Source organism: Phyllostomus hastatus, unplaced genomic scaffold (assembly GCF_019186645.2).
Source record: "Phyllostomus hastatus isolate PE091 unplaced genomic scaffold, TTU_PhHast_1.1 phas_contig_196, whole genome shotgun sequence".
Classification (NCBI taxonomy): Eukaryota; Metazoa; Chordata; class Mammalia; order Chiroptera; family Phyllostomidae; genus Phyllostomus; species Phyllostomus hastatus.
The window spans coordinates 31464711-31480718 of NW_025333709.1; positions in this window are offsets into that span (position 1 = coordinate 31464711).

Sequence of the window (16008 nt, forward strand, 5' to 3'; positions counted from 1 at the left end):
CAAGGCCGCTGAGTTTAAAACTGGAAACAGAGAGAAGTCATGGATGGAAAACAGGACATATTAATTTAGCTTTACACATGTGCCCTTTCCGAAGCCAGGATTACTCACTCCCTGGCAGCTGACGGCGTGGAGCCCTGGGCCCGCTCGAACTCCGTGACTCTAGAGTGTCCTTTCCATTTGGTGTGGGCGGTTCCAGGTGAGTGACAGGCTCCAGCTCAGCAGAAATGTCCAGATGCGAATAAAAACCCTAATCACGATGGGGAAGCAAGCACAGCTTCACCGCACAAGGAAAAATGGCCCATTGTTTGGAGGGTCTCAGAAAAGTGACATGCCCAGTTACATTCAGAGAAAATGTGCTCATTTTTGGTGCATTCTGAGAAAAGGGCATTAACTCTGAGGAAAGCAAAGTCAGAGCGGAGCCATTTCAGTGTTCCGTAGACCCTGAGCTAGCTTCATCTCGGCCCCTCCGCACTCGCACAAACCGCTCAGGCTGAAAATGGGTTCTTCCGCACAGGAGGAGGAACATCGTTTCTTTGAAAGTGACCGCCATCCTTTCCCTCCTCTAAGCGTGTAAGGGATAGTCTGCCCGCCTGTCCCTACACATTGGAGAGGCAGCAAGGAGCCTAGAGCCCCACCCGAGGCACTCACACCATCTGGGCCACCACCTCCCACGTTTATATCTCTGGCTCAGACCTCTTTTCTGCGCCTCACAGCCGTCTCCGAGTTCACACATCGGAAGCCAGCTCTTCATCTCTTTCTGCTTTCATCTCAGCAAATGGCCCTTCCACCCACCCACCAAGTGCTACGGCCTGCGGGAGAGTCCCTTTTCCTCAGCCTCTCCCTCCGGTCCCTCATTCTGTCCCTGAACTGAGCATCTCCTATCAGTACCACCTCCAAAATTTATATCAGCTTCACACAGCACCTCCACTTTCCACCAGCAGAACCTCAGCACCCCCGCTGCCAGCACCGGGTCGCTGCAGTTTGCTCTGAGCTGGTCTTCCCGCTTCCCTCCTGCCTTCGGTCCCTCTACCAGATCTGTACTCCACCTTCCAGCACCACTAGACTTTCAAAAAAGTAATTCCGGTTATGTCATTAGCCTATCTATAAGCCTCAAGGCTTTCCATTGCATTAAGGAAGAAAGTAAAAAAAAAAAAAAAAAGCCTGACTTGGTTCTCAGGGTTTGGCATAATTTGGTCCCTACTCACCTCTCCAATGTTACCTCCCCGACACTCCCCATTCAGCACACTCCGGCAGCCTGACTTGCTGTCAAGCTGACTGTCAATCTCTTGAACAAGGCTTCTTCACGTCACAGCTTTGCTCTTCTCGGGTTGGCTTGTACTGACCTTCACCCCTCCCCCGCAAAAAACACACAGACTCACTCTCTCTTCCTACCAGGCCTCAGCTCAAAGATCATTTCCTAGAGAACACTCTCTCCCATTTCCTTTGTTGTACTTGATATGATTTATAAGAATATTCTTTATTTGCTTATTTGCTTAATATATTGTTTACCCTGCTACACCCGCCTTTGTGGCACAGCTCAGGGACACCCGTGGAGGGGCCTGGTGTGGGCCCAGGACTAACATGTCCTCTGGCTTGCCGTGTTCATTTTTGTACTTCGTCCCCTGAGAAAATAGTACAGCAGAGTGGAAACCGTGCTGTTATAAAAGTGCGTGGGGACGCACTTTGGGAAACCAAACACCACCTAGATTTAGAACATCAGTTTACGGGGCCCGGGGGGGGCGGGGATGTGTTCCAAATTCCCACGGCCAACATTTCTCAGAGCAAAAACTCTTTCTCAGTGGGAGTTACCTGTTTTGTGTTTGATATGAATTTTCAAATATTACATATGATGACTCATCACAAGCCATGCCCTCCTGACCTCTCACCTCTCTCTGAGCAGGGCTACGAGATCACTTACTCATGCAGGGGTTGTATTTTTTTAAAAATATATTTTATTGATTATGCTATTACAGTCGTCCCATTTCCCCCTTCATTCCCCTCCACTCTGCATAACCTCTCCCACCCACATTTCCCCCCTAGTTCATGTCCATGTGTCATATTTATAAGTTCTTGGCTTCTACATTTCCCATACTATTCTTGCCCTCCTCCTGTCTATTTTCTACCTACCATCTATGCTACTTATTCTCTGTAACTTTTCCCCCTCTCTCCCTCCCACTCCCCTGTTGCTAATCCTCCATGTGATCTCCATTTCTGTGGTCCTGTTCCTGTTCTAGTTGTTTGCTTAGTTTGTTTTTGTTTTTGTTTTAGGTGTGGTTGTTAATAATTGTAAGTTTGCTGTCATTGTACTATACATGTTTTTTATCTTCTTTTTCTTAGATAAGACCCTTTAACATTTCACATAATAAGGGCTTGGTGATGATGAACTCCTTTAACTTGACCTTATCTGAGGTTTTGTATTTATTTGTGTTGAGGCGGAGCCAGGAGATGTTTATTGTCTTGTGTATATGTCGGAAGCAACTTCCGATTCATGCCCCTAGAGAGAGCAACATGGAACCGGCTTCCAGCCGCCTCCCAGGGCTGCTCTCAGTAGGACTGAAGACCGGCATGGCCGGCGCGGCAGGCAGAGCATGCCCTTCTCTGGGCCCCCTTATTCCAGGTACCGGGCTGCAGCCCTGAAAAGCAAAGGCTATTTCCCTCTGCCTCGTGGACCTTGTGCACTGGGGCCCGATGACAGGAGGGGGTTCCTGTGCAGCGTCTAGTTTCTCTGCTGCAGGCAGCCCCAGCCGGGACTTTCTAGCTCCCATCTTCTTCCCTCTCACTGGGTGGAGGATTCAGACCGCAGTTCCTGTGGTTTTGGGAAGGCCACAGAGACTGCTCAGTCCAGCTCCTTAAAGTGCATGCTGGATTAAGATTGTTTTTTCACTTTTTACGTCTTCCCTCAACTAGAAGGAATACCTCCTGCCCCTTAACTTCAGTAATTTGGGTTATATTTTAATTTGTTTCTTTCATGAACTTTTCTACACCTATGTGTAAATGCATGTCAAAATAATTCTCACACAGGAATCAGAAAGTGTGTAAACTAGGTGTTCGCCTTTTCTCCAAAACCAGTGTTACCAGGAAATTTTTCTACATGCCATATTTTTCAACAAAACCTAGGCACACTCCCTGTGGAATTTCACAGTAAATGGCTGTGCTCTTGAGTCAAACTGATCAAATGCACATAGTGCATTCTGTCTCCGTATCTAGGGTTTCTAGTCTACACGTCTGCAATCCATATAATAGTTTTGCAATGCTTTGCTCACAAATAAGTATCCTTTCATTGAGGGGAACGGGCCTAGAAGGATGTAGGGGGTTTGCGCAAAGCCACAGTGACCCTTGGAACTGAACACGCAAATCAGACACCCAGCTCTCAGACCTGTAACTCTGTAAATTTCAAACTACCTGGCGGTGGCTGCAGTCTCCCCTTGCTGTGACCCAGGAAAACTCAGTTTGCTATCTCTAGGGCAATGTTGTCTTTTTTAATGTTTCTACCCCTAGGGTGCCTCAGACGACCATATAGAAGGGGGTGGGGGGGGCAGAGAATGCTCTAAAAACAGTAGGGACAAATAAATTATCATATCAAGAAAAACCCAATTGTACTTCTGTACAATTGCAATATCTGTAAATTTTTAATCAGAGTAGGAAGGACACATAGGTTGAAATTCTTCTATTAAAGTCACAAGTATTAGAAATTCCAAGCAATTTGGTTATGCTCCAGGAGTTGGGAAGATGTCATCTTTACACATAGATTTCTTTATTTCATGTCTTTTAAACATTAGGGATCTTTCCCGTTGAGGTGAAACTATCTCTTCCAGGACTCCATGGCATGCGATGGTACTAAATATTGCATATTTAAGAGCGGCAATGGAGAAGACAACCACACTGTTATCTGATAGGCAAGGACTATAGTATTCTCTAGGGTTTTGTTTCTAGCCCTGAGGATGCTGTCAACGCTTACTCATAAATAAAACAGCAATGATAAATATTATGAATGGGAAGAACAATGTTAGGGCACTCCAGATTTCTTACAATCCAGGAAAAAATTCATGGAATTATCTAGGACTTTTGAAAAAAAAAAAATCCCAAGATACCATGACACTAATCTTTATTTTTGGAGGACAAAAGCCTTTGGATTCCTTATGTGGAAAAGGCCTGGTTAATTGCCCTGATACATTGACTGGGTCAGTTGCTTTTTAAACCTGCACTGCACTGAAAAAGCCATTGGAAAACATACAAGGATTTTGTTTTTAAACGTGGAGTTCTCTAAACTGGTTCCGACAGCTGGACCCCATTTTGTGTTTGTTTTTTCAAACAGATTCTTAGTGTTCTAAACCAAATCCAGCTGTGCTAATTGTATTTCAGTGACTTCTGGGACGTTGTCTATTCTGGGAAATCTCATTTGAAAGGAAAACGGATGCTTAAATCTCATTGTAGTTGCCTCACTACTATCGTCTCCATGCTTGGTCAGAGAGCGCTTGTCTCTGTACACCAGGCCTGTGCTGAGCTTGCGCATCTTCTGGGGGCACATCGCACAGCTACCAGGCCTTTAGCATCCAGAGCAATCATGCCAGACGGCCTCTAAAGAACCCCAAATGGGTTTCTTCCTCTGTCCCCGCCCAGTCGCTCATATGCATGTGCACATACAAATACTTTGAGGTATCAAGAGAAATTATGTTTTGCCTAAACAATTATATAAGTAAAACACTCTTAGTGAAAAAACTCAAACAAGTGTGAAGAAAAAAAGAACCTTGAGTAAAAAGTATAAGCCCGTCTGCCCCTTACTGCCCAGCATCAGCCACATACACACACTTACACGCTTAGACATGCATATGTATAACCCTCATCCCAGTTTCTAGTAATAATCATTTTACATATATTTAATATATAAATCTATCTATCATTTGTGTGCATGTGCATATATACACACACACACAGGTTACAAATTATTTGCATCTTGCATTCATCTAATTTTGCAAAACAAATCATTTTGCAGCTGAGTGGCTTAAAACAACACTAATCACTTCCTATCTGTCCTGGTTTCTCTGGGTCAGGAATTACGGGGTGGCTTGACTGAGAGGTTCTGGGAACTGAGGGGTTTCGGGGCTCTCACAAGGTTGTAGTCAGACGTGGGCTGGGCCTAGAGTCACGTGAAGGTTTGACTGGGGCTCGAGGATTCCCTTCCAAGGTGGCTCACTCCCACAGCTGACATAGTGGCCCCAGCTGTTGGCAGGAGGCCTCAGCTCCTCTTCATCCCGGCCTCTCCACAGGCTACTTGAACTTCCTCCTGGCATGGTGCCTGACCTCCCCCATAGAGAATGGTCCAAGGCGATGCCTGCTATGACCTAGCTTCAGAAGTCACACACCCTCCCTTCTGCCATCTTCTATTGGTCACGCAGGTCTGCCAGGTTCAATGTGGGAGGGGACTATACAAAGGCACGAATCCCAGGAAGTGAGGATGGTAGGGGGGCATTCTGGATGACAGCTATGACACAGCAACTTCCATTAAAAGGAGGAGTCTGTTTCCTTACTCCTTGATTCTGGCCTAGCCTTGCAACTGGCTTTCAGCAGTAAAGGGGGCATAAATGACACTGTGGGGATCCACAGTCCAGGTCGCAAGATGTGCCTTTTTTGCAGGCGCCCTCTCGGAGTGCTGTTGCCGTAAGAACAGCCTAGACTAGGATCGTGAGGATGATAGATCATCCAGGTAGAGAGGTCGGCCAGGCGGAAGGATCTGTTCTCGGTTTAGGCCTCCCATATGTAAATGAGGGCAGCCAACACTACCTACAGCAAAGACAGCTGTCCTACTGAGCCTGACGCACATCGCCAAACCACAGAATCATGACTAAGTACGTGATTGTTGTTTTAAGGCAGTAAAGCTTTTGGAGTGGTGTGTTACGCAGAAATAAAGAACCGATACAATATAAGCAATGGTCTGTATTTTGTTTAAACTCAAATTTAAAATGAATGAAAATGTATTTTGGGTACCTTTTCATGTCAGTACATACAGAGCCCTCATGTTTCAAAAAATATTCCAGGATGGAAATTTTATTATATGAAAAGGTGGTAACTATTTAATATTTTTACTATTAATGGACACAGGTTGTTAACTAAAATTTTGCTAATTCAAGCAATGTTTTATGAGCTTTACTCTATCGCTTACACTCAGAGAAGTGGAATTGCTGGGTTAAGGGAATTATGCATTAAATATTTGATGTGTCAAGTTGCACTTCAGAATAGTTGTGCCAATTTCGATCCCACTAAATGTATCAAGTTTTAAAGGAAAATCATAATAGCTTGTTTCTGCCCTCTCCCTAAATTTGCCAGAGGGTTGGGAAACCGAGCTGAGAAGAGGTATAGGACGGTGTGAGAGGTACAAGCCGGAATGAGAACAGAGCAAGGAACACATGGGAAGGCGCCGAGGGGGACTATGGGAGAGAGGAAGCGGGCGGAACCCTGGGCAAGGCTGGCTGCCCCCGGGGGACCCACAGGCACTTTTTCTACCTGAGAGCTCCTTCAGAAATAAGTTTAATAGACAAGGCTGCCATCTAAGCGTTTTTTGAAAAAAATTATAACAATAATAAGCATAAAGTCTCAAGTGTCAAACATAACAATAATGGTTATGGTCCTATAAAAACTTAACATTAAGGCAACTTAAATCCAACTTATTTGTCATTTTTCTTAGCCAGAGCATGTGGACGAACCCCAGGCCTCAGGAGACCTTCTGTGACTCTACATGTGCAAATAATAATGATGTTTAAAACTCACCATGTGGCAGATAGTTTTAAAAGGGCATTACGTGTATTGCTGCATTTAGTTCACACAGAGGAGGGAGAAAATACGGCATGGAGTAACTTGCTCAAATTTGCAGTGGTCATAAGTAGAGGAGACAGCATTCTAATAGTTTGCTCCCGGAGACTCTGGTCACATCAGCTTCTGTGCGACAGACCTGTTGGCTACCTACTCCCACTGGTCTTCCTTTCTGGAAGAGGCTGGAGATGCATCCCCTTCCCAGAGTCCCTTGCACCTAGAACATGCACACGTGACCAATGGGACCTTAGGGGAAGCCAGGTCGGGGAGAAGTGGAAAGAGTCTCTGTCCTTAATGATGCTGCTGACCACTGATCCAGCGCCAGCCTGGCCTGCTCACCTCTCAGATTCTGGTTTTGTGAGACTATGAAGTTCCTTTTTGTTCTAGACAACCCTAATAGAGGTGTTCTTGTAGCTGAAAGCAACCCATCTAAAACTTTACTATTGTTATGCCACCTCCCCCCAAATTTAATTCATTGTAACCTGGGTATTTTAAAATTGTATTTTTGATGAAACTGAGAAATCCTGAAAGAAGAATCCAGAGCACAAATTCCATCCATAAGAATCAGACTCCTGCTTGATTCTCCTCTTTTAGCCACAAATACAGAAAAGGTTATTATTTTAAAATAACTCTTACTCAAAGAAAAGTAGAAAGAAGGAAAGCCAATTCATGTTGTAAAAAGTTCTCTCCAACTTAGCGGGCTGTGCAAAGGCCTAGTACTCGTTGTTGCAACAAGGGAGAATGAGAAACAGGAACTGGAAATGCCCCCAGATCGGAACCGGGAAGCTTATATTCTGCTCTGCCCTTCTACCATGACCACTTTTCGAAATTTTATTTCTCATAGAAATGGCCTCCTATACTTTGACAATATAAAAATTCAAAGTGGTCTCAATTTCTGCATGCCTCCACAGGGTCCTGCTTCTCTGATGTTCCCAGCAAGGATATAATTTAAGGGAATGAAGTCTTGAAAGCAGTTCTGTGGAGAATAAAAATGTCTTTGCTTCAGATTACACTGCCCTAAATAGTAGCCTCACCGAGGGTAATTAGTCTGGGCAAATCCCTCACTCTCAGGGGAGCCACAGACACCTGCTGGGGTGATGGCTGGGAGGTGAGGGTTCAGACTGCAGAGTGGTGGAGGGAGAGGAGGCGTGCCGGATGCTGCCCGAGTCTCACCACAGACACAGGGGCTGCAGTTTATTTCACTGATTTCCCTCTTCTCTGGTCCTCCTCAGGAAGAGAAGCCAATGGGAGGTGTTGGGAGGTGTTGGTGTTGTTCCCTTCTTCACTCACCCAGAGTGGAGAAGGGAAGCTGTGTGGTGTGAGGGATGAACGTGGTGACCATGGCGGTCATGTTATTCCTTGCACTGTGTCCCCCCCGAGTTCGTATGCTGACGTCCTAATTCCCAGTACATCAGAGTGTGACCTTATTTGGAGGTAGGGTCTTTACAGAAGTAACTGAGTTAAAATCAGGTCATTCTCCACTATGGGCCCTAATTCAGTATGACTAGTGTCCTTAACAGAAAGGGGAAATTTGGCCACAGACATGTACAGAAGACGGACGATGTGACAATACAGGAAGAAGGTGATCATCTATAAGCCAAGGGGAGAGTCCTACAATAGATGCTGGCACCTTGATCTTGGACTTCTGGCCTCCAGAACTGGAAGAAAATTAATTTAAGCAGCTCAGGCTGTAGTGTTTGTTATAGCAGCCCTAGAAAACTAATGCAGTGCACCTCTCAGATCTCCCTCCAGAGAACGTGCTGTGGGGGTTGTTATTGGGTGGCAGCCTCTTGCTGCTTCCCCTGACCGGGTCCACTCCACCATTCACACCAAGGCCAGGCTTCTCCAGCTGCTCCCCACCAATGACCGAGTGCAGTGTGTGTGTGGGAGCCGTGGGGAGGAAAACTAGCACTGGGCTATTTCTGCCCAGTGGGGTGCCTTTGCTCAATACTCCCCATGGTCCTAGCAGAGACTTTCTCAGAGCTGCACTGCAGACTGAAGCTTTTCCTACCCAACCCTCCTTCCACATAGCTCTTCATTCTTAGGATTTACACTTTAATTTGCTATCTAAGGATCTTTCACCTTCTCCAGCAAACTTCCCCTTTATTCTTCACAGGCAAGATAGATGGATAGATAGAGAGATAGTAAGATAGATAGATAGATAATCTTTTTTTAAAGATTTTATTTATTTATGTTTAGAGACAGGGGAAGGGAAGGAGAAAGAGAGAGAGGGAAACATCAATGTGTGGTTGCCTCTCATGTGTCCTCTACTGGGAACCTGGCCTGCAACCCAGGCATGTGCCTGACTGGGAATCGAACTGGCGACCCTTTGGTTCTCAAGCTCATGCTCAGTCCACTAAGCCACACCAGACAGGGTCAAATCTTTTTACTAGGAAATAAGTTTGAAAGTTTCCCAGCTAGTGGGTATGATTCCTTATAATTCATCAAGAGCTAAATGCAAATGTAAGTTGACACATAGTTGAGAAAACACTTCAGCATATGATTTTTTGAGCTTAATAACACTATGGATTTCCTTTAAATAAGAAAAGAAAATCGACAACTTGACCAAGAGAATGATAAAACATTCTGGCACATTGCTAGACATTGGAGTTAAATACTTGTAGGCAGCAGAATGGATCAGCCGCACTTCCAGGATAGCACGTTTCATATCTGTCTGACCCTATTGATAAAGAGCAAACTCAGCACCTCATTATATTTGACCCCGAAATAAGACCAAGAGTTAGCCCTTGAAGGCGAGGAAAGTCACCAGGCAAAGCAAAGAACTCAAATCTCTGTCCATCCAGCCTTGAGGGTGAAGGAGGAGAATGAATGTTCCCAGCTGGCGTTGTGCTAATTTTAGAATCGCACAGCCCAGAACACAAGCCAACCAAATTCACGCAAACATTGTGGGTAAACAATGCCACACCAGCTGCTTTGGACCCAGCCAAACATATGGCAGGTGAAAGCAGTCAAGATTTCTTCACAAACATTGTTCAGTATTCTTTACAAGCTTTGTTCTTGGAGAAGAAAAGCGAGATTGGCTAGAATTTTGGATCCGTGTGTTTATTTTGCTCGCTTATTTATTTTTAGGTCTCTTTATTAATTTTCTTACACTAAAAATTAAAGCACCCTCATCAAAGAAAAAAGTTACAACAACCCAGATGTGGATAAAGGAACAGATGAAAGTCCCCCTTCATTCTCCTTCTGCCCTGTGGCCTCCTGCCCCGCCTGTAGTTCGTATATGAAGCCAGTGGGTACATGTGGTGGTTTCTTTGTTTTGCACAGGGATAGTCCTACTCTCAGTCATACTGTTAGTCATTTGGTGTGTACCTTCCTAAACTTTTTTCTGTGCACATGAAAGGAAAACAAACTGTTTTAAAAGAAAAAAAATCATTGTCATGTGTTACCACTCTTGAAATGTTAGAGAAATGAAAGGAAGATTTGGCCCTATGTTCAGGACTGCTTGTGTCCCATGTTCTCCTGAGACTCTATCCCTGATTAACTCAGATTGACATCGCCACACGTGGCCGGTGGCTCTCTATGGGACAGGTCTAGAGAAAGTGGTCTTTCTTTAAAGAGACCCGTTCCTCCAAAGTGGAAGGAATCTGACTCACGTCCTCCTGCTCCTTCTCCCTGGGTCTCCTTCTCAGCAATCCAGCCCCGATCCGTTGTATACCTTGAACTCTGAAAACTGCAACCTGTAGATACAGGCAATACATTTTTAAAAGGCCCCAGTCACTGGAAGTCAGGATAGAGAGGGAGAACCGTGTTAGTCACCAGTTGCTGCTGTTTTCCTCTTGGAATAAAGTCAGTGTGAACTTCTGTAACCACAGATTGAGAAATCAACAGAGTCTGTTTCTTTGCCTTTATGCATTGACCTCGCAAACAAATCCTGTCAGAGGTTCATGTGTTTATTGCTGAGAGGCCTTGGAGGAAGGAAATCGGAAGCCTGCCTCAGTACCCCCGGCCAACTCTTAATTGCCCTCACTCTAAATTACTCAGGGCACTTTGATTCTTCTTTACTTTGATTCTTTTATTTATTTATTTTTAATTATTTTATTGTTGTTCAGTTACAGTTGTCTGCATTTCTCCCCCACCACTCCCCCCCGCCACACCCCCACACCAAACCCATCTCCCTCCCTTGCTTCCACCCTTCCCCTAGGTTTCATCCATGTGTCCTTTATAGTAGTTCCTGAAAACCCTACCCCCACCCCTGTTGTCCCCTCCCACCTCCCCTCTGGCTATTGTTAGATTGTTCTTAATTTCAATGTCTCTGGTTATATTTTGTCTGCTTTTTTCTTTTGTTGATTAAAAACATCGGCAGGAAAATCTCAGACATTCCACGCAGCAACATCTTCCCTGATATGTCCCCTAAAGCAAGGGCCATAAAGGAAAGAATAAACAAATGGGACCTCTTAAATTTAAAAAGATTCTGATTCTTGTCTTCTTCCTGGTACACAGGGTGGGGTGGTCAGTGTCTTTCTTCTTAGGTTGTGATTTAGAAAAACTTGTTCCTAAGTTTCCTATTTGTTTTGTGAGCTTTTTGTCTTAGATCCTTGATAATCATAATTGGCTGTGGTCAGCCTGCTTTGCCCTCAGGGGCAGTGAGCGAATCTCTGGAGAGGCTGAAGGTGATGCTGTCTAGAGGCATGGGTGCCAGGCGACCTGTTTCTGGGGCGAGAAAAGGTGTGATCTGGAAAGACTCTCACACAGACTCACTCTCAGCTTCAAAACTGGGTGTATATCTCATTTTCATCTCTCTCTTCTCAGATCGTTTGTGTGATCACAGGATACTATTAAACATCCTTGGGTCAGCAACTGTATTTGAAGCTAGCGGATATGTATGGTGGTTTCTTTTTCCCCCAAAATGACAATGGAAGAAGAAAAAAATCTCATTTTCTTTTCTGATAAAAAAATTCTAGCTCATTATTTTAAGAAATACAGAAGGTATAAAGAAGAAAATAAAAGTCATCAAACCTTCCACATGGACATGACAACTAATAACATTTTTTTGTGACTATAATTTCAGACTTTTTCCCTGCATGTAGACACATACACACACCTCCATTTGTAGGCCTGCAGTATCCGGAAGGTTATGAAGACAAACTCGTTTCCATAAAGAAAGCAATCATATGAGTCCAGAATGTGGTCCGAATGGTGCGTTTCCCTTGGAAGTCCATTTCAGGACAAACAGGGTCATTTCAGGTGGTCATCTGGTCCCAAGCTCCTTCTCTGGTCAACCTCTTCTCTTCGCCCCTCCCCACACAATCCCCACAGTTTTTTTCTAGCCCCTATTCATTCTGCAAAGGCCCAGCTCTGTTCTGGAGGTTCAGGGCCTTCTCCTGCCTCATCCCAAAAGAGCCCATGGGCCTCAATGCTGCCCAGAGAGATCAGCTGTAAGGGCCAACACTCACAACCAAGTTCACCTTGACAGCCAAACCCCTGTCACCTCCGTGCCTCTGCTCCACACACTTGCACCATTCTGCACTGGGAAGCTGGACAAAGAGGAGAATGTGACTTATTCTAGCACTTTGAGGACAGCAAGAGGTCTCAGTGAAACTTGAATGCTGTCACAAACTTTTGGTGATTGGGCCACACTCCTGCCCAGAATGTCCTCTTTAAGCCTGGATGTTTTTATCTCCGAAATGGGGATGGTTATATCTACTTCACAGGGTTGTTGGGAGAAAGATACATGGAGCAGTTTAAATAAGGCCAAGAGTAAGACAGACCCCGAGGTGTCTGACTGGCTAGTCTCTAAGAGTCCCTACAAAAAACCAGCGCCCTGACATCTAGCATCTGGTTCTCAGCTTTGTGCATCCAGAGCTGAGTTTTGCGGTGGGAAGGGTGTCTGTGCATAATTTAATTAATTATTTTTTTCATGTATATCTATGTTTATTTCTATATCTCTCTTTCTACTGATCTCTCTATTTATCTAAAGAAACCCATGGAGTCATACCACTTCCAATTCCAATCCAACACTGCAGGGTTTGCTCCACTTTCTCGCTTTCAGTAATGATCTAGCTTCCTTTTCCAGCAGTGAGAACCCTGCTCCCACTATCCTTAATAATTTAAGTATATTTTAATTCAATTTATTGGGGTGACATTGGTTAATACAATGACATAGGTTTCAGGTGTACGATTCTATAATACATCACCTGTGCACAATATTGTGTGCTCACCACCCCAAGACAAGTCTCCTTCCATCTCCATTTAGCCCCTTTTAACATGTTCTACCTGCCCCAACTTCCTTTTTCCTCTGGTAATCACCACATTGCTTTCTGTGTGTACAGGGATTTTTTTTTTCTTAATTCCTTCACCTTTTTCACTCAGCCCCAAACTCCCTCACCTCTGACAGCTGTTAGTCTGTTTTCTGTATCTATGAGTCTGTTTCTATTTTGTTAGCTTACTTTGTTCATTAGATTCCATGTATAAGTGAAATCATTTGCTATTTGTCTTCCTCTGACTGGCTTCTTTCACTTAGCATAATATTCACCAGGTACATCCATGCTGTCACAAAAGGTAAGATTCTTTTTTTTTTAAAGGCAGAGTAGTATCCCACTGTGTAAATGTACCACAGCTTTTTGATCTACTCCTCTGTTGATGGACACTTGGGCTGCTCCCAAGCCTTGGCTATTTATATACATATATGATGCTGCAATGAATAGAAACGTTCATATAGTCTTTCAAATTAGTGTTTCTGGTTTCTTTGGATATATTCCCAGAAGTGGAATCACTGGGTCATAAGGCAATTCCATTTCAAATTTTTTGAGATAACTCCATGCTGCTTTCCACAATGGCTGCACCAATCTGTCCTCCCACCAACAGTGCATAAGGGTTCCCCTTTCTCCACATCCTTGACAATACTTGTTTGTTGGTTTATTGATGATAACCATTCTGACTGGTATGAGGTGATATCTCACTGTGGTTTTAATTTTCATTTCGCTGATGTTTAGTGACATTGAGCATCTTCTCATATTCTATTGGCCATTTCTATGTCTTCTTTGGAGAAGTGTCTATTCAGGTCCTTTGCCCATTTTTTAAATTAGATTTCTTTTTGGTGGTGAGTTTTATAAGTTCTTTATAAATTTTGGATATTAATTCCTTATCCGATGTTTCTTTGACAATGTTCTCCCATTCAGTGGGTTGTTTTTTCATTTTATTGATGGTTTCTTTAGTTGTGAAAAAACTTTTTAGTTTGGTATAGTCCCATTTGTTTACTTATTTTTTGTTGTTGTTGCCCTTGCCTGGGTAGCAATATCCAATAAAATATTACTATGAGCAATGTCTGAGATTTTGCTGCCTATGCTTTCTTCTACAATTTTTATGGTTTCAGGTAGAACATTTAAGTCTTTAATCCATTTTTAATTTTTCTTGTGTGTGGTGTGAGAAGGTGGTCTAGTTTCATTTTTTGCACATATCTGTCCAATTTTCCCAACACCATTTATTGAATGTTCTTCAATTGTATGTTCTTGCCTCCTTTGTCAAATATTAATTGACCATATAGGAGTGGGTTTATTTCTGGGCTCTTGACTCTATTCCATTGGTCTGTGTCTTTTTTTTTTTTTTATGCCAGTACAATGCTATTTTGATTACTAGGCTTTATGGTATAGTTTGATATCAGGTAGCATGATTCCTTCAACTTTGTTCTTCTTTCTCAAGATTGCTGTGGCTCTTTTGTGGTTCCATATAAATTTTGGGGATATTTGCTCTAGTTCTGTGAAATAGCCATTGGTATCTTGAAAGGAATTGCTTTTAATCTATAGATTGCTTTGGGAAGAGTAGACATTTTAATGTTGTTAATTCTTCCTATCAGTGAACATGGTATATACTTCCACTTATTTTTGTCTTCTTTAATTTCTTTCTTCAGTGTCTTACAATTTTCTGAATACAGTTCTTTTACATCCTTGGTTAAATTTATTCCTAGGGGTTTCTTTATGCAATTGCAAATGGGATTGTTTTCTTAGTTTCCCTTTCTGATTGTTCATTATTAATATATAGAAATGCAACTGATTTCTGGATATTTATTTTGTATCTTGCTATTTTACTGAATTCTTATCAGTTCTGGTATTTTTTTGTGGAATGTTTAGGGTTCTCTTTATACTGTATCATGTCATCTGCAAATAACAACAGTTTTACTTCTTCCTTTCCAATTCAAATGTCTGACTGCTGTGGCTAGGACTTCCAGAACTATGTTGAATAAGAGTGGTGAAAGCAGACATCCCTGTCTTGTTCCCAACCTTAAAGGGAACGCTTTTAGTTTTTGCCCCTTTAATATGATGTTGGCTGTGGGTTTGTCATATATACCTTTTATTATGTTAAGGTATGTTCCCTCTATGCCCACTTTACTGACAGTTTTATCATAAATGGGTGCTGGATTTTATCACATGCTTTTTCTGTACGTATTGATATAATTACATGGTTTTTATCCTTCATTTTGTTTATGTGGTATATCATATTTATTGATTTGTGGATAGTATACAAGCTTCATCCCCAGAATAAGTCCCACTTGATCATGATGTATGATCTTTTGAATATATTTTTGGATCTGGTTGGCTAATATTTTGTTGAAGATTTTAGCATCTATGTTCATCAGGGATGTTGGCATATAATTTTTTTTCTTTGCAGTGTCTTTATTAGGGTTTGGAATTAGGATAATACTGGCCTTGTTAAATGAACTTGAGAGTTTTCCCTCTTCTTAATTATTTGGAATAGTTTGAGAAGGATAGGTATAAGTTTGTCTTTGAATTCTTGGTAAAATTAGCCTGTGAAGCCATCTGGTCCAAGGCATTTATTTGTTGGAAGTTTTTTTATTTGTTTATTACTGCTCCAGTTTCATTAGTTGTAATCTCCCTATTCAGATTTTCTGATCTTCCTGATTCTGTTTTGGAAGATTGCATGTTTCTAGGAATTTATCCATTTTGTCCACATTTTCCAATGTGTTGGCATAGAGTCATTGATAATATTTGTTTGCAATCTTTTGTATTTCTTTGGTGCCAGTTGTTATTTCACCTTTCATTTCTGATTTTTATTTATTTGAGTCCTCTCCCTTTTTTTCTTGATGAGTCTGGTTAAAGTTTTGCCTATCTTGTTTATCTTTTCAAAGAACCAGTTCTTGGTTTCATTTATCTGTTGTATTGTTTTTCTAGACTCTGTTTTGTTTACTTACACTCTGATCTTTATGATTTCCTTTCTTTTAGTCAT